At 43.8% G+C, this 18,010-nt stretch overlaps 1 long non-coding RNA gene across 2 annotated transcripts; it reads left to right on the forward strand.

Annotated features, from left to right (window-relative positions):
• The first annotated feature begins 7,034 nt into the window (after window positions 1-7,034).
• Window positions 7,035-16,426, forward strand: LOC139036554 (uncharacterized). Of its 2 annotated transcripts, XR_011489342.1 has the most exons (3): window positions 7,035-7,208; window positions 12,802-12,915; window positions 15,888-16,426. It is a non-coding gene; the product is annotated as an uncharacterized lncRNA (long non-coding RNA). The 2 variants fall into 2 exon arrangements; XR_011489341.1 differs by having other exon boundaries at window positions 12,802-16,426.
• The last annotated feature ends 1,584 nt before the right edge of the window (window positions 16,427-18,010 follow it).

Here is an 18,010-nt window from a genome sequence, read left to right on the forward strand (position 1 = left end):
GGAGCACACGAGACATTTGCATGAAGCCTCAATGGGAGTGAGTTTGTTTGGCCTCCTACCCCTCTGAGTGTACAAACGCTAGTGGGAGGAAGGCCTGGGTGGCCTGGCAGCACAGACAAGAGGCTGCCCATGCATTCACACACACTAACATCCACATACGCGCCGAGAAGGATCTGCAACACTGCGATCACGCAGGAAGCCTTGGAAAGTTCCACTAAGAGGATTCTCTCCGGGAGCTTGCAGTGGACCCAAGGCTCAGACACTCTGCTCTGGCTTGGCCGGATGTCAGCAGCTAGGGATGGAGGCCCAGCTGGTGCTGGGAACAGGAGGAGAAGTCTGCACTCCAGGAACCCCCAAGAGCCGTCTGAGCAGCCACCCCTGTATCAGACCTCCCCACTCTCTCCCCTCAGAGCAAGGTTGACCCAGTAGGAGCCGAAGGAGAAGACTCTTGGGGCCTTGCCCCAACCACCCCCACAGCAGAAATCGAGATGCCCACTCTCTTTCCTTACTGTTTTTGTTCTGTTTTGGTCATACTGTGGGGCTTGCGGGATCTTGGTTCCCCAACCAGGGATCAAACCTGTGCCCCCTGCAGTGAAAGTGTGGAGTCTTAACCAGGGAAGGCCCCCTCTCTCCCTTTCAACACAAAAGAGGCATCAAGGCCTCCACTTGACACAGCAACATCCAACCTCTGAGAGAGAGAGAGCAAGGAGGTGGGAAAGGATGGCCAGAAAAGGGAAAGTATACTAAGAATAACTTTTTTTTTCCCAATTGTTTTGGAAGCGGGTGGTTGGAATCAACAAATGATGACTGGAAAGCAATGCTCATAGGTTGAGAGGATGTTTTGCAGGAAACATTGCTTATTCTTTGGTTGGAATATGGGGTGTTCTGGTTGTTGTTGTGTTTGTGAGTTGTTTATTCTTAGTGGGGCAAGGACATGGGGAAAGGAGAGGCTGTGAAAACCACCAGGTTGTCCAAGATTGAAGACTTGGAAGGGGCTGGGTTTGGGCTGTAGCTGGGCAAGACCCCACTCCCATGAGTAAGGGGTGGGTGTGCCCCCTGCCTGTCATGCTAGAAGCCACCCATAAGGAGGGAAGGAGCGCGAGAGAAACAGGTTTCTCCCTTAGGTTCTTTGGAGGAGAAAGCTGGGCCCAGTCTTCATTGTTGAGATTGGTTCAAGGGTAAGTCAGTTTCTGCCTCCTAGAACCCTCATAGACTGTGAGCATAATTCATTTATTCAGCCAGTATCTATTCAGGGCCCTGTGCCTGTCACCATCCTGATATTAATCTCTGTGTTATACTTTCTTAAAAATAGGCTTCTAACAACATTGTAAAGCAACTATACTCCATTAAAAATTAATTTATAAAGTTAAAGTCTTGCCAAAGTGACAACCTGACTTGAGCTTTCACTTTGCAGGAGAGGGGAGTGAGAAGAGCTCATGCCCACCTTGGGTGGGAGCCGGAGGGAATTCCTTGTTCCAGAAACTCGCACAGAAAGCGGAGGGAGCCGTGGTGGCGGTGGTCCCAGCTCAGAGTTCTGCACGGGCCCCCGGGCAGAGAGCACCAGCATGGATTCACAGAACATGTCAGTGTCCTTGGAAAGCCCCAAAAATGCTTCAGCAGGAAACCCTAGGAAAGAAGCTCTTCTAGGTAGGCAAGATAGAAGCACAGCCATGTGGTAGTGCAGACATGAGTGTATATGAGGCCTGATCTACTGGGGATGTTTAGGGCACACCGATTACAATAAAACAGTCCAACATAATCTTTAAAAAATTTGCTACTACAGTCTGACAGTTCACAAAAGCTAAAGTTTTCTATCAGGACCAATCACAGGCACAGCTAAAACTCTTAGACTCTGTAAAATGGGCAAGGGTTCTGTACCCGTGGGGGACCCAAATGATAACTTGCCTTGGGCCTCCAGTCACATCTACTAAGGAAGTTCACGTGGGTAGGACCCCATGGAGGAGAGGAAGTGACGGTTACCGTTAAAGTCAAGGCCAGATGATTGAGGGCTCTGGGGCGAATCCAGCCGCTGTCTTGTTTTCTCGTGGTGTATGTTGTTCTTTGTTCAGATTGTGAGTTTTAGGGTCGTGACCTCAAATGTGGAAGGATGTGCTCTCTATATTTCTATAACCTGATTTGTCCTTGCTGGCAGAAATTGATCCAGTCAATTCGGAGCAGCCTGAGACAATTCAATGACACCCCCATCACTCTGAGTCCGTCAGATCGTCTCCTTCCCCGGCTTCTCCTTTGGCCAGAAGACGTAGGGGGATAAAGAGAGGCCACTTTCTGTCCTACGAGCTTCTGCAGAGATGTCACTTGCTTTAGCAAAGTGACTCCTCTCCAAGGCTTGTAGCCTTCTGGTGCTTTTCTAGAAAATTAAGACACAAGCCTTTTCTCTTTGAGATCCTCCCAAAATCTATCTTGATTTTCTTTTTTTTTTAATCCTACTTGTTGATTTTTTCTTAAGTTGTCCTGAAATACATGTAACATAAAGTTGACTATCTTAGGGACTTCCCTGGAGGTCTAGCGGTTAAGACTCTGTGCTTCCAATGCAGGGGGCATGAGTTTGATCCCTGATTGGGGAACTAGGATCCCACATACTACACAGCCAAAAAATTAAAATTAGAAAAGAATATTCTTGAAAAAGGTTATTAACCACTTCTAAGTGTACAGTTCAGTGGAATTAAGCACATACTGTTTTGAAACTATCCATCCCAGAACTCTTGTCCTGTTGCAAAATTGAAACTCAACACCCTTTAAACAACTTGTTCTCTCACCCTCTTCCCCCAGCCCTGGCAATCCTCATGCTAGTTTCTGTCTCTATGAATCTGACTACTCTTGGTGTCTCTTATAAGTGGAATTGTGCAGTATTTGTCTTTTAGGGACCTGGCTGATTTCACTTTGCATAATGTCTTTTTGAGGACATTGTGTCCATCCATATTATAGCATGTGCCAGAATTTTTTTTCCTTTTTAAGGCTGAATAATATTGCACTGAATGTATATAAGACATTTTGCTCATCTATTCATCTGCCAAAGGACACTTGGTTTGTTACCACCTTTTGGCTATTATGAATAATGCTGCTATGAATGTGGTGTACAAATAACTCTTCAAGTCTCTGCTCACAATTCTTCTGGGTGTACTTCCAGAAATACAATTGCTGGATCATAGGGTAGTTCTAGTTTAACTTTTTGAGGAACTTCCATACTGTTTTCCATACTTGTTGCATCATTTTACATTCCCACCAACAGTGCACAGTGGTTCCAATTTCTCCACATTCTCATCAACACTTGTTATTTTCTTTTATATAGTAGCCATCTTAGTGGATGTGGGGTGGTATCCCTTCATGGTCCTATCTTGAAGATTTAAAAATTTATTTCCAGTACATTCAAGACCATCCCCCCTCCCCCAGAGAAAGCCCCATTCAGGGTATCCACATCAGGGTCTCACTCCCTTCTTTGCTATCTTAATGTTATTTTTATGGGAAATATTTACTGTCACATTATTGTGATTTTCCCCAACTCTTGTTTATCTGGCAGACCTTCCCTATGCTGAGTAGTAACCAGGATGGTGCATCAGCTGAGATAAAAATGCACAGTGTAGAGGTTGTGAGTTAAGTTTTGTTTGGGGACCTTACTGAGGACTATATCTGTGAAAAGACAGAAGCAAAAAGCTAAGGAGAAAAGGATAGATATTCCCATTTGAATGCAGAGTTCCAAAGAATAGCCAGGAGAGATAAGAAAGCCTTTCTCAGCAATCAATGAAAAGAAATAGAGGAAAACAACAGAATGGGAAAGACTAGAGATCTCTTCAAGAAAATTAGAGATCCCAAGGGAACATGTCATGCAAAGACGAGTTCGATAAAGAACAGAAATGGTATGGACCTAATGGAAGCAGAAGATACTAAGAAGAGGTGAAAAGAAAGAATATACAGAAGAACTGTACAAAATAGATCTTCATGAACCAGATAATCACGATGGTGTAATCACTCACCTAGAGCCAGACATCCTGGAAAATGAAGTCAAGTGGGCCTTAGAAAGCATCACTACGAACAAAGCTAGATGGAATTCCAGTTGAGTTATTTCAAATCCTGACAGATGATGCTGTGAAAGTGCTGCACTCAATATGCCAGCAAATTTGGAAAACTCATCAGTGGCCACAGGACTGGAAAAGGTCAGTTTTCATTCCAATCCCAAAGAAAGGCAATCCCAAAGAATGCTCAAACTACTGCACAATTGCAGTCATCTCACACGCTAGTAAAGTAATACTGAAAATTCTCCAAGTCACACTTCAACGGTACTTGAACTGTGAACTTCCAAATGTTCAAGTTGGTTTTAGAAAAGGCAGAGGAACCAGAGATCAAATTGCCAACATCCGCTGGATCATCGGAAAAGCAAGAGAGTTCCAGAAAAGCATCTATTTCTGCTTTATTGACTATGCCAAAGCCTTTGACTGTGTGGATCACAATAAACTGTGGAAAATTCTGAAAGGGATGGGAATACCAGAACACCTGACCTGCCTCTTGAGAAACCTATATGCAGGTCAAGAAGCAACAGTTAGAACTGGACATGGAACAACAGACTGGTTCCAAATAGGAAAAGGAGTACATCAAGGCTATATATTGTCACCCACCCTGCTTATTTAACTTATATGCAGAGTACATCATGAGAAACGCTGGGTTGGAGGGAGCACAAGCTGGAATCCAGATTGTCAGGAGAAATATCAATAACCTCAAATATGCAAATGACACCACACTTATGGCAGAAAGTGAAGAGGAAATAAAGAGCCTCTTGATGAAAGTGAAAGAGGAGAGTGAAAAGGTTGGCTTAAAGCTCAACATTCAGAAAACTAAGATCATGGCATCCGGTCCCATCATTTCATGGGAAATAGATGGGGAAACAGTGGAAACAGTGTCAGACTTCATTTTTTTGGGCTCCAAAATCACTGCAGATGGTGACTGCAGCCATGAAATTAAAAGACGCTTACCTTGGAAGGAAAGTTATGATCAACCTAGACAGCATATTAAAAAGCAGAGGCATTACTTTGCCAACAAAGGTCTGTCTAGTCAAGGCTATGGTTTTTCCAGTGGTCCTGTATGGATATGAGAGTTGAACTGTTAAGAAAGCTTAGCGCCGAAAAATTGATGCTTTTGAACTATGGTGTTGGAGAAGACTCTTGAGAGTCCCTTGGACTGCAAGGAGATCCAACCAGTCCATCCTAAAGGAGATCAGTCCTGGGTGTTCATTGGAAGGACTGATGCTGAAGCTGAAACTCCAATACTTTGGCCATCTCATGCGAAGAGTTGACTCATTGGAAAAGACCCTGATGCTGGGAGGGATTGGGGGCAGGAGGAGAAGGGGATGACAGAGGATGAGATGGCTGGATGGCATCATCAACTCGATGGGCATGAGTTTGAGTAAACTCCGGGAGTTGGTGATGGACAGGGAGGCCTGGGGTGCTGTGATTCATGGGGTTGCAAAGAGTCAAACATGACTGAGGAACTGAACTGATAGCCCAGGAGACAAGCCTCTCAGACAGCTCTGAGGAACTGCTCTGTAGAGATAGGTGAGGAGCCAGGATGTATTCAATTTTTTTCTGGCTGGGAAATACGTGTAGTCAAGCATACATCCTGGTAAAAGATAACTGCTAATTGCATGCTCATGTGCACACACATACACACACACACACACACACACACACAGATATCTCAAGTTAATGATTCTAGTGCTTTTCTCTATATGGGAAGATGCAAGAATCCACAGTTACTGAAGTTTTTCCTTGAATATGCATCTTATCCATCTAAGGATGTGTCTCCCAAGCACAGAATGCTTCCTGGGCTTTGCCAAACTCAGTTCCTCCCAGGATGCCCTGCAGTGGCTGATGGCTTGATCCTTACAGAATTTGAATGATGGGCAACATTCTTTTCTTTACAGGTGGGATTAGATGTGGACCCCTTCAGCCTCTAGGTGGTCAGCTGGACTGCAAGGTAGACTGAGTTGACCTTCCTTGAGGTGGTCACCCTGAGTTGGTGGCCGGTGGCTTTGCCAGTATACTGTATGAATACGGTATTAGTATTTTCTCTGTATGCCACAAAATGAAAACCTTTGGGGGTGCTCTTATGATAAAACCTTTGTTGAGTTCTTTGGACTTTCCCTCTTGATTGAAAGTTAAACTTTTGGAACTGTAAAATCTATTAACTTAAAAAAAAAAAAACTCTTGCAAATGACTGGACTTTTAGGTCATGACTGATGACGATGAGTTTAAATGTTATTTGAGATGCAATCAACATCTAGGTTGCCTCCAGAATATTCTGTGATATCTTCTTACCACAGCCCATGACTGTCCCCATGGCAACAAAAACAAGGGGTAAAGGTGGAGCAACATGGTCAGACCCCACTGACCATCTCCTATGACCCAACCACACAGGAAAGGTGTTGTCACTCTCCCAAGCATGCCAGAGAGGGGTGTCTTTCAGCTCTGAGCCCTGCCCTCCCAGCCTAGAGGCTGCCCCCTTGTGTGCTGCAGCCAAACTGTGATGGGCTGGCTTCCCAGACGAGTAAAATCAAAAGACAGAAGCACTCGGTGCCATCAAGAGATCAGAAAAGAGAAATGAGCAGGATGGCATTTAGCAGGAAGGGAACTGATTTGGGGAAGCGCCAGCCCTGATTCTCTCCCCCTGAGAGACAATCCGTGCTATTTGAGGTCAGTCGTTCACTCCTTCTGTGCCCCAGTTTCCTCTTCTGCAGAACAGGCTCTAATCATACTACAGCATGTGTTGTGGAAATGGATGAATAATCAGGGCCTCCCACAGAGGACAGATGCCCTAAAACGCAAGTCAGGAGCAACGAAGAATACTCATCTCTAGGAAGCGGGAGAGATGCGCTCAGATGTTTTGGGTCTGGTTGTATTAATGTGCTTAAGAAGGGTGTGTCCTTGAAGGAGATGCTGCTGACAGAAGGAAGGGGCACTCTGAGCATTGTGAGTTTCCGTAACTCACAAAAAGCCTCCCTTCCTTTCATGCAAATTTCCCTGAGATGTCTGTTAGAAAGAAAAGTGCTTAAATGGCTGGAGGCTGACTTCAAGTCCTATAAACATGTATCTGGAAGGGTCTTCACACACCTTTTGGTTTAATGTTCTTCTAAGTTTGAAGAAAGGGTTCTACTGACAACACAAACAGGAATTTTGGCTAGAGCCCAACAGATCAGCAAGGTAAGAGAGGAACTGCTGGGCTGGCGGTGAGGCTGGTCTGTCTGCTCGGGGCCTTCAGCCCCACCTTCTTGCAACCCACAATCCTAAGTCCCCTCCTCAGGACCCCTGGGGCTTCTCAGGACTGTTTGAAAACATCCTGACAAAGATCTCTTCTTGATAAAACCCTACGCAGGCTCTCTGAACTTTTTCAGGCCTCACTTTTAGGACTTCCATCTTCATCTCTGGGTTGTCTGATTTTAGCAAAAATACTGCTGATTTGGTTTAGCTAGACTCCCAACCCTCCATATCTGATGACCCTCAATATTGATCAGGTTCCTCATCTTCTACCACTCCCTGGCGATATTTGATCACCCTGTCCTGCCCTCAGCAAGAATCCTGTTGGGGCAGGTTAGTCAGAATCCCCCCTTCCCCTGGTGTTTTTTCTTAGGAATCCATCCACTTACTCCACCCACTCCCACTGTTAATGCTGGATTTGTCTGGTTCTACATTCAGGTCTTTCTTCTCTGTTGCAATAATTCTCAATAAAATATGGTTTTGCTGCTTTAACCAGAGTCAGTCTAGCTCTGGGTTTTCTTAAACAACCCTAGTTAGCTTCAGGCTTTCATTTGATAGATTAGTAGACAAGGATTAGTAGAACCTGGATGGCTTGATTCCTGACTCAGTTCTTTCCTTTTACACCAGGCTGTGAACGATGGGAGCCGTCAATAACGGGGTGATGGAAGTGGCGATGGCGGCAAGTCAGCAAGGGGAGGGGAGGATAAGGACAAAAGCCAACAGATGGGTGTGAGCAACATTTTTACAAAACAGAAGAAAACCAAGGGTGCTTATCTGACTGCAGGGCTTCCCAGTTGACTCAGTGATAAAGAATCTGCCTGCTAAGCAGGAGATGCAGGTTCAATCCCTGGGTAGGGAAGATCCCCTGCAGGAGGAAATGGCAACCCATTTCAGTATTCTTGCTAGAGAATCCCATGGACAGAGAAGCCTGGCGAGCTATACAGTTCATGCGGTTGCAAAGAGTCAGACACAACTGAGCGACTAAACAATATCTGACTGCAGGATGTCAGAGGCATTTCCTTTGTGTTTAAGGCAGTGCAGACAAGGAGAAGGAGATTCCTTTCTCATGAGATGAGAACAGGGGAGAGGATGCTTGGTGGGCCAGGAGGACCACCCCACTTTTGCTCCAAAGGGGCATGGCATGACTTACTGAGATAGCCTACTTATGGAAATGGGCATTTCATAAACTTCTGTTTCTTAAATCAATGGTAATCTAAACTCAAAGTTTTAACATTTGGGTCTTTCTCTGGAGTTTTTGCTAATCAATCTGTGAACTGTCTGGAACCGTTAGAAACATAGCAAAGTTGCAGTGACTCTTAAGATTTCCTCATGCACCCTCTGCCCAGCCCCATCTCAGCCACATTTCCCTCCATTGTCATGAATGCAAAGGAAGTCTTTATCCAAAAAACTTGTCAACAGATACAGCTGCATGTACATATACCATGTGAGATATCCAATGGGGATTTTAATCTCCCTGAAGAAAATAACCATATTGATGAAAGTGAAAGTCACTCAGTCATGTCCGACTCTTTGCGAATCCATGGAATTCTCTAGGCCAGAACACTGAAGTGGGTAGTCGTTTCTTTCTCCAAGGGATCTTCCCAACCCAGGAATCTCTCCCGCATTGCAGTCAGATTCTTTACTAGCTGAGCCACCAAGAAAGCCCAAGAATACTGGAGTGGGTAGCCTATCCCTTCTCCCGGGGATCTTCCTGACCCAGGAATCAAACTGGGGTCTCCTCCATTGCAGGTGGATTCTTTATCAGCTGAGCCACAAGGGAAACCATATCGATAGATGATTACTAAGTCTGATCCTAGGTCCTAGACCTTTTCTCTTTAAAATACTTGAGACCAAAGGAACCACACTTTTGGAGGACAATTTTGCAACAAGTACCAGAGCCCATCAGATATGTTCTTATCCTTTGGTCCAGCAACTCTGCTTCTAGGAATTCATCCTAGAGAAATACCAGAGGTGTGCAGAAAAACTTATGCAAAAGGTTGCTTATTGTGATATTACTTATCATATTAAAAATTAGGAACAATTTAAATGTCGGTTAAGAGCTGAATGGTTAAATAAATTATGGTAAGGCAGTATTATAAAATAGCATGCTGTTGTATAAAACAGATAGATAGTGGGAAGCCGCTATATAGTGCAGGGAGCTCAACTCGGTGCTCTGTGATGAACTAGAGGGATGGGATGGTGGGGGATGGAGGGAGGTCCAAAAGGAAGGGGCTATATGTCTGCAAATACCTGACTGACTTTGTTGGACAGCAAAAACTAACACAACATTGTAGAAACAACTGTACCCCCAATAAAATAAACAAGCAAATAAATAAATAGATGGGCTTATAGCAGCAATTTTTAAAAAATAGAATAAAATAGCATGCTGCCATTCAAATCGTTTGTAGAATATTCAGCATCATGTAAGTATTTACAATTTATTAGGGGGGAAAGCAGGCTGTAAAACATTACACTGTATTATTCTAAGTTTATATGATATGTTATGAAACACACACATTTAGAAAAGATCTGTGATGTAGCTATAAACTGAGACCTCTCTACTTCTGAAGATCATGGGTTCAGTACCCCCTCAGCAGGTCTATGCATATGGAAGTTCAGAGCCTTCCCTGAGATTCCTGAGGTTCCCAAGGAGAAGGATGAGGGAGAAGACACTTATGTTATCATGGCTACACCAGTTGACCAAGATGTGAAACTCAGCCCCGTCTTTGTGCACCGTGTAATTATACACAGACACCCACACACAGAGACAGGCACTCAATAGCCAGCCCATTGGGGAGGATGGAGGAGTGGGGAGGAGGGCTGGAGGACAGAAAGGAAGGGTTTCTATTTCAGCTTATGCCTGCTTAGTTGCTCAGTCGTGTCTGACTCTTTGCCACCCTTTGGACTATAGCCTGCCAGGCTCCTCTGTCCATGGGATTTTCCAGGGAATACTGGACTGGGATGCCATTTCCTTATTCAGGGGATCTTCCTGACCCAGGGATTGAACCTGAATCTACTGTGTCTCCTGCATCACAGGCAGAGTCTTTGCCTGCTGAGCCACTGGGAAAGCCCCATTTCAGCTTGAAAACCACCTTAAATTGTACCTTTGAGCTCTACCAATATATCCATCTAATTCAAATTCAGTTTATTCAAATAAACAAACATGTAAATTTAAAAAATGTGAAGTCTTACAGTAACACAGGGTAGTGAGGAGGAATCAGGAAAGCAATGGTCTGACACATGTAAAGCCAGGCCTGTCCAGTGCCCTGGATGGCAGTTTCTATGGCTATTGTTGTACAGACAACTCGATCAATTATAATTAACGCTTTGCACATTTAGACCAATAGCAAAAAAAGAAAGAAAGAAAACGTAACAAAGCTCTCAGAGCCCATTTCCCACATAATGTCTCAACATTAAGGATGGAAAGCATTGGGAGTTCCCTGGTGGTCCAGTTGTTAGAACTCCATGCTTCCACTGCAGGTGGCCTGGGTCTGATCCCCGGTAGGAGAACTAATATCCCATAAGATGCATGGCACCACCAAAAAAAAAAAAAAAAATGGGATGGATTACATTCAAAAATATTAATCAAAATAAAATTCTGGTCTAAACAAACTAACAAAAGAGATTTGACACCAATATGCCTGTTAGGAAAGCAAAGGCTAACAGTGCTTCTGTATGACAAGCAAGATAAGTATTCAAAACACCACATATACTTTAAGAAAATAAAATCAGAGGATCTGATAGGAGCTTGAAATCCCATTGTTTAATCCTGACTTATGTTTCAACACTTTCTTATCTATTGAGTTTTCCTTGACAAGAAAAAGAGCTTGAAAGGCAGCCCCTCCCATTCACACAGTCTGCCTGCATCAGCCTGGGATGCCTACAAAACCCTGTAGACTAGGGGGTTCAACAGCAGACTTATTTTCCTACAGTTCTGGAGGCTGGAAGCTGGAGATCAGTGGGCCAGCGTGGCCAGCTATCTTGCAGACGGCCACCTTCTTACTGTCTCCACACACAGCAGAGAGACAGTTCTGGTCTCTCTACTTTTAAGGGTGCAGGTCCCACCACAGGGCCCCTCCCTCGTGACCTCATGTGAACCTAAAACCTTCGAAGTTCCCCATTTCCTAATACCACTCCACTGGGAGTTGGGGCTTCAACATAGGAATTTCCACAGGGCGCAATTAATTCCATAACACAACCCCCAGCCATTCTTTACTTGGAGGTCCATGATATCAATGTCATATTCATAGTCTGTGATCATAGGGCCCCTCATTCAGAGAAGCAGGTGCTATGTTTTGCCTTGTCTCTCTGACCAGACGCAACCTTTGGATTTGATTTATTAACTCTCTGGCTTTACCCACTAAATCATTTCTTAAATTCCTTTCTTGTCATCCACACTCAGTCAACATGATGATCAGTGAGACAGAATTCAGAAGGGGCTCCATCATCTATCAAATAGTTTCAGTTCAGTTCAGTCGCTCAGTCGTATCCGACTTTTTGCAACCCCACGGACTGCAGCACGCCAGGCCTCCCTGTCCATCACCAACTCCCAGAGCTCGCTCAAACTCATGTCCATCAAGTCAGTGATACCATCCAACTATCTCATCCTCTGTCGTCCCCTTCTCCTCCCGCCTTCAATCTTTTCCAGCATCAGGGTCTTTTCCAAGGAGTCAGTTCTTCGCATCAAGTGGCCAAAGGATTGGAGTTTCAGCATCAGTCCTTCCAATGAATATTCAGGACTGACTTCCTTTAGGATTGACTGATTTGATCTCATTGCAGTCCGAGGGACTCTCAAGAGTCTTCTCCAACACCACAGTTCAAAAGCATCAATTCTTTGGCGGTCAACTTTCTTAATCAAATAGTTTAGAAACACCGAATTATGGGTACAGAGAACAGACTTGTGGTCGTCAAGGAGTAGTGTGGTGGGATGGAGTGGGAGCTTGGAATTAGCAGATGCAAACTATTATTTAGAGAATGGATAATAAAAAAAAAAAGCAGGGCCCTACTGTATAACACAGAAAACTATATTCAATATCCTATGAGAAGCCATAATAAAAAAAAATATTTTTAAAAAAGAATATGTGCATATCAGTTCAGTCACTGAGTCGTGTCCAGCTCTTTGAGACCCCATGGACTGCAGCACGCCAGTTTTCCCTGTCCATCACCAACTCCCAGAGCTTGCTCAAAGTCATGTACATCGAGTCCATGATGCCATCCAACTATCTCATCCTCTGTCATCCCCTTCTCCTCCTGCCTTCAATCTTTCCCAGCATCACGGTTTTTTCCAATGATTATGGAATATATGTGCATATATATCTGAATCACTTTGCTCTATAGCAGAGATTAACACAACATTGTAAATCAACTATACTTGAATAAAAAGAAATAGCAGTTTAAAAAGGAATCCATCTGTAAGAATTTACATCATTTTGCTTGGTTAAGGCGCCCCCACGTGTCTCTAGAGGGAACTAACATTTACGGCCTGAAAAATCGTAATCACATTGATTCATAATCCATAATTTTTTTTTACTTTATTTAGACTGAAATATCATGGAGGCATATACCCAGATGATCAGAACACAGATCGTGCCCTCAAGAGACTCGTGGTTCATAAAGAAAATCAGACTCACAGACAGAAACCTGAAAAAAAGAGGTAAAAAGTGACAAATGTTTCCAATGCAGAGAGCACAGGTTCGATCCCTGGTCAGAAAACAAGGATCCCACACGCTGCCCAAAATGAAGCAAGGAGGCACTCAAAGCCTTCAAGGAGACACGAAAGCTTTGAGTCTGTGCAGGAATAAAGGGAAGAAGTGTGATGGAGTGAGGGCAGAGGATGAGTTTGGATTGGGGCCTCTCAACTTTGGGGAGATGTACAGAAAGCAGCGAGAAATAAGGCCAGAAGCTGTGGGTTCTTGATAGATTGTGATTCTCTAGCCTCTGACAAACTGGCTCACTTGGAGCATGGGATGATGCCCCTATGTGGGAGGGGGAGGCAGACGGGGTGTGGAGTGCAGGAGGACCAGTGAGGGTATCACTGTGGGCAGGGTGAGGGGTTTGAGAAGAGAAAGCTGCCCAAGGCAGCTCTGCCTAAAAGTGAAATACAAATGCACGTTAAGTTACCGAAAATCACTCTCACCTACTTTTAAATAGAATTACATGTGGCCTATAAAAATAACCACAACTCAAAATGGATTAAAGACTTGAACATAAGACCTGAAACCATAAAACTCCTAAAAGAAAATGCAGTCAGTAAGCTTCCTGACATCAGTCTTGGCAAACAATTTGGGGGATTTAACACCAAAAGCAAAAGCAATGAAAGCAAAAATAAACAAGTGGGACTACATCAAACTGAAAAACTTCTGCACAGCAAATGAAACCACCAACAAAATGAAAAGGCAACCTACTGAATAAGAGGGAATATGTGCAAACCATATATCTGATAAGGGGATAATATGCAAAATATAAAGGTCATACAACTCAATAGCAAAACAAAAGCCCAATTAAAAAATGATCCGAGGATATGAACAGACATTTTTCCAAAGAAAACATACAGATGGCCAACAGATACACAAGAAGATGCTCAACATCATTAACCATCAGGGAAACGCAAATAAAAACCACAGCTTTACACTTGTTAGAAAGGCTATTATCAAAAAGACAAGAAATAACAAGTGTTGGCAAGAATGTGGAGAAAAAGGAATGCTTGTGCACTACTGGTGAAAGAATAAATTGGTGTGACGACTATGGAAAACAGAATTGTCTCCCCCTCAAAAAATTAAAAATAGAATTACCATATGATCCAGCAATTGTAATTTTAGGTATTTATCCAAAGGAAATGAAAGTACTAAATCTAAAAGATATCTGCACCCCCTACATGCGTTTCAGGCATTACTGACAATAGCCAAAACAAGGAAACAACCTACGTGTCCATCAACGGATAAGTGGATAAAGAAAATACAGTGAATACATGTAATGGAATATTACCTGGCCATAAAAAGTAGGAAATCTTGCCATTTGCAACAACATGGAAGGACCTTGAGGGCATTCTGCTAAGTGAAATAAGTCAAACAGAAAAAGACAAGTGCTGTATGATCTCACTTACGTTTGAAATCTTAAAAAACAAAAAACAAACTCACAAAGAGCAGATTGATGGTTACAGAGGCAGGGATTGGAGGGTGGGTGAAATGGGTGCAGGTGATCAAACTGCACAAACTTCCAGTTATAAGCTTAATAAGTCATGGGGATGTAATCTGCAGCATGGTGAGTATAGTTAGCAATAATATATTACATATTTGAAAGTTGCTAAGAGAGTAAATCTTAAAGTTCTCATCACAAGAAAAAATTGTAACTATCTGTGGTGATGGATGTTAACTAGACTTATTGTGGTGATCCTTTTGCAGTATATACGAACATTGAACCATTATTTTGTACATCTAAAATGAATATACTGTTACATGTCAATTAAAAAAAGAGACCAAGAGCCTTAGAGCTGCTCAGCTCTGCACAGGGCTTACCAGAGGGATGCAGACTCGGAAGGCTGCCAAATAGGGGGCTGGCTCACATCCACCCTCTTGGTATTTTCACTCTGTAAGGACCCAATCTCCCTGCAAAAGCCCCAGAGGAATCAGCTATGCCTGCTGGCCCTCCCACACCTTTTGTAAGCTCTGCAATTCTGATGTTTTCTTTCTGCATCTTCTACTATTCAATCATGTGGCTTCATAGTCACTTCTCTGGGGCTTTGATTCTTCATCTTTACTTATTTAAATCTATTTTTTATTTATTGGTTTGGCTGCATTGGCTCTTAGGTGCAGCATGTGCACGAGAGCTCAGTAGCTCCAAGGTATGTGGGATCTTACTTCCCCGCCCAGGGAGCAAATTTGCAACCCCTGAATTGCAAGGCAGATTCTTAACCACTGGACCACCAGGGAAGTCCCAATTCTTCATCTTTAAGGCTTAGCTCCCTCCTCCAGGAAACCCTTCTTAACAACCTCATATGTAGATCTTTCTAAAGTCTCCCTCATGTTTGCATAAGTATCCACTTAAGTCTGTACTATTATCATATGCAAATTTTGTCTCTAGGTTCATGTCCTCCTACTTTATGAGCATCTGGACAACTGAACTAGAATCTTTTTGGTTTACAACCTTGGCCTTTTACCTCAGTAAATTTTTGTTGAAAATAAACAAATAGCAGCTAAGCATTGAGTGCGCCAGCTCATATTACACATGTGTGTACACGCATACATTGCATGTGTATCATGGAAGGGGACAACGGCAAACAGGTATAGGGCACTAGCAGATGCCAGATAGGGGTGCGAGTTTTTCACATGTATTCATCCACTTGTGAGGTAGGTGGCGCTATTATCAGCACTCAGTAGACGGAGAAATAGAGGGGTTCAATGAAATGCTCCGCTTCCAGCCAAGCAAACCTGCCTCCATCCTCCCGCCCCTTAAACACCCGATTAAGTCACTGCTGCTGAGGCGATCCGGGATCTTCCGGCAGTAGACCACTCTGCACGGTGGAATGTTCCTTCTGACCGAAGGTTAACCTGTTCCATGCCAGGATATCCACCGCTCTTCCTTTCTTTTTCAAGTACTGACTCCTTTTACCCTCCTCTGCTGTTGCAGGACTGTAATTACTGGGAGGTGTGATGCAGCTGCAGAAGGTGGGAAAGGCAGGAACCAGTGGCTCCCGCCCCTGCAATGCTCTGTTCAGGGACCGGAACAGTGTTGGGCTGCATGGCTCTTTCTGTTGCACTATTCAGTGGAGCAAACATTCGACGTGCCCCTCCTAAGTGAATCTTAGCCATCCAAAAGGTCTCTATCAAGTCAACCAATAGAACCCTTTAACTTGGCAAGCTCACTCAAAACATCATCCACACACCCTCTTCGTCTGTTTGTACCACTTTTCCATAACTTTTACCTGCAGTTACTGAGTTCATTGGGTTAAGGCATCAGAGCAAACTCAAGAATTTGTACTAAATTAAATGGGGATAAAGGAAGCTCATTTCATCCATGCTCCCCACCCCACTTCGTTTCTAAATTAATTTTCACCCAGCTTGGGGCATGGATCTCTGTGAAGAAGTTTTAGGTTTGCAAAAGGCATTTGGATAATGACTGGTGGATTATAAATAAAATATAAAATAAAGCTGGGGCACTGAAAACCATCTGCAGCTGTGTGAAATGAAGAACGTCTGAAACGTGTCTGGTTTGCGGGTGTTTAATCCTCCCATGACTCTTTTGGGGGTGGGGAAGACGGACAGACGGGGGAGAATGAGGGGGAAAAGCTAGAGCAGGGGCTAAGTCAGGTGCCAGAGGAACCTCCACTGAAGCTAAGCCCCCAGATCGTTCACATTGTACTCTGAACCATGTCAGTTCATGCCTATCTTCGAAGGGCCCGAAATCAATTAAAAAAAAGAAGTTCAAAAACTGCTCCTTAGGCAGCTGAAAATCTGCCCTTCACTTTTCTTTGCCTGTACCCTGAGGAGTTCTAAATCTTCCCTCATTCCAACATCAAGCCAGAGAAGCCAGGCTCCCCAGAACTGTCTTTTATTCTGTATTATTTCTTCGACGTTCTGCCAAGCACCGGTGGGTCTTTAAAGGGACTGTAAAAAGGTAACGAAGACACATCCGTTCGGCAAAGACATGTAGCACAGACACGGCGCACATAAATCAAAGCCAGAAAGAAGCCCGCTAGCAGCCTGGAAATCAAACTGTGTCAGGGAGAAGGCCCGGGCAGAAAAATAGATTAGAAGGGCACTGAACAAGAGAGAAGAAAGACAGGCAGCCCCTACTAAAATTAATGAGAGGCAGAGGAGGCCTGGAGAACAGCCTGACAGAAAAGATTCTTGCGCTGCTTAAGGATGGACGAGCGTTTCTGCAAGTGATATCGACTTCTGCATGAATAACACAATGGCTGACCAGCACCACTTCCCAAAAACCAGGGCTAGAGGCTCCAAAAGACAGGAGGGGAGGAAGGAGACTTGAAAGGGATGGGGGAGCAGGCAGAGGAATTTAGATGAGCACAGAGACCTCCCTCACAGCCCATCCTTCAGGTGACCTCCAGCTCCCAGTCCCAACTTTGTAACTGCTCTGCTGAGTGCTCTGAACTAGGTTAATGGTACCTGTCTCATAAGTGATCTTGAGGTGTCATAAGTGGAGGACCAAGTGCACGTACTGGCCCAGAATCAGGGCTTTGTATGGAGCGACTTATTAAATTAAAAAATTTTTTTCTTAACATATATATTTTATTGAAGTATAGTTGACTTACTATGTTTGAACAATTTTTCCTTCCTTCTTTTTTTTTTTTTTTTTTTTACAGTTCTCAAAGTCTTTTTCCCACTTCTCCTCCAGGAGGCTTTTGTTTACCCCTTTTCAGAACCCCACAGAAAGCCAGTTACCATCTTCTGGTTTTTCCTACAAGTCCTACTTGCCCTATCCATGCCCTCAAACCTAGGGGATCTTAAAAAAAAAAAAAAACAACAACTAGGGGATCTTAATCTGGTCTCAAATTGGAGACTTGTTTTGATTCATCAGTGGCCTCCCAAATCAATCAATATCATGCCTGTTCCTTCCGACTTCCAAGGGCTGGGCTTTTACAAATCAAAAGCCAAGAATTGCCCTTGTGTGTCTCTGAGTTGTGCCTGAATGGAACAAGGACCCAAGAAATGGAGCGAGGGTGGTGTTGGTAGAGATCTCAATTGATATTTCAAAATATTATTCTGTACAGAAGTGTTCTGAGCAATCATAAA

This window comes from Odocoileus virginianus, chromosome 9 (assembly GCF_023699985.2).
Source record: "Odocoileus virginianus isolate 20LAN1187 ecotype Illinois chromosome 9, Ovbor_1.2, whole genome shotgun sequence".
Lineage (NCBI taxonomy): Eukaryota > Metazoa > Chordata > Mammalia > Artiodactyla > Cervidae > Odocoileus > Odocoileus virginianus.